The sequence below is a fragment of the Priapulus caudatus genome, unplaced genomic scaffold, assembly GCF_000485595.1.
Source record: "Priapulus caudatus unplaced genomic scaffold, Priapulus_caudatus-5.0.1 Scaffold307, whole genome shotgun sequence".
Taxonomy (NCBI): Eukaryota; Metazoa; Priapulida; class Priapulimorpha; order Priapulimorphida; family Priapulidae; genus Priapulus; species Priapulus caudatus.
Window position 1 is genome coordinate 208308 of NW_014577368.1, and position 806 is coordinate 209113.

At 35.5% G+C, this 806-nt stretch overlaps 1 protein-coding gene across 2 annotated transcripts in view; it reads left to right on the forward strand.

The window, feature by feature from the left end:
- Positions 1-366: 366 nt before the first annotated feature.
- The window catches only part of LOC106808818 (protein NDRG3-like), an 89755-nt gene continuing 89315 nt past the window's right edge, over positions 367-806 (forward strand). The window contains exon 1 of one of the 2 annotated variants that reach the window (XM_014811683.1): positions 367-450. The gene's annotated coding sequence lies outside the window, so the exon portion shown is untranslated. Of the gene's footprint in view, positions 479-806 lie in introns of both variants that reach the window. The other variant, XM_014811682.1, reaches the window with a different exon arrangement.

Below are 806 nucleotides of genomic sequence, written 5' to 3' on the forward strand. Positions count from 1 at the left end.
CGTGTGTTCTAATGACATTCCCTGGCATACATTTAGGATAATAGTATTTACAAGATATATGGTACCGGTATGCAAATAATGCATATTCTATTAGAAAAACAACAACTGGCAAGTTTAAGATTTTAATAGAAAGAGAAAAAATAGAAAGAAAAAAGTTAAATGAAAAAGATAATGTTATATTATAGATCGCGTTTAGTTTGCGTTAAATATAAGCTTAGACAATCGTTATGTGACAATCGTTGTGATACAGTTACAAACATAGATATCATATAACAACTAGATAGGCCTGACGTTGTTATATGATATCTATGGTTACAAATCTTAACGGCAAGCCAGCGACGACTGTTGTCCATCTATTTTGAGCCTCGATTTGATTTTTCAACATGTCAGCCCCCTGATTCTGTATTGAATTACCCCGGATTATTGCAACTGACATAACGAGAGTAGCCGGTACGTTAAAATAAAATATGAGGTTACAGTAAGTATCGATTTTAAAACGACGACTTAACATCTAGTTCTAGTTTTATTACATGCACACTTATTTACCTTTTACAATTGAAGAACAAAATCTATATCGCGGCGTGGGCTTCTGCACACATCATTAGGCCCTATGCCTATACTATAGCAAACTCCACGACAGGTGGCGCTCTCGCTCTGGCTCAATACTACCACTGCCACAAGCTGATTTCCGTAAGAATTTCTTACGCTTTTTTACTATAAGTTTTACAGCTTTTAATATCTTTGCAGCTTTTATAAGTACACACCGTATTACATAGGACAGGAGTAACGGGGTCAATACAACCAGT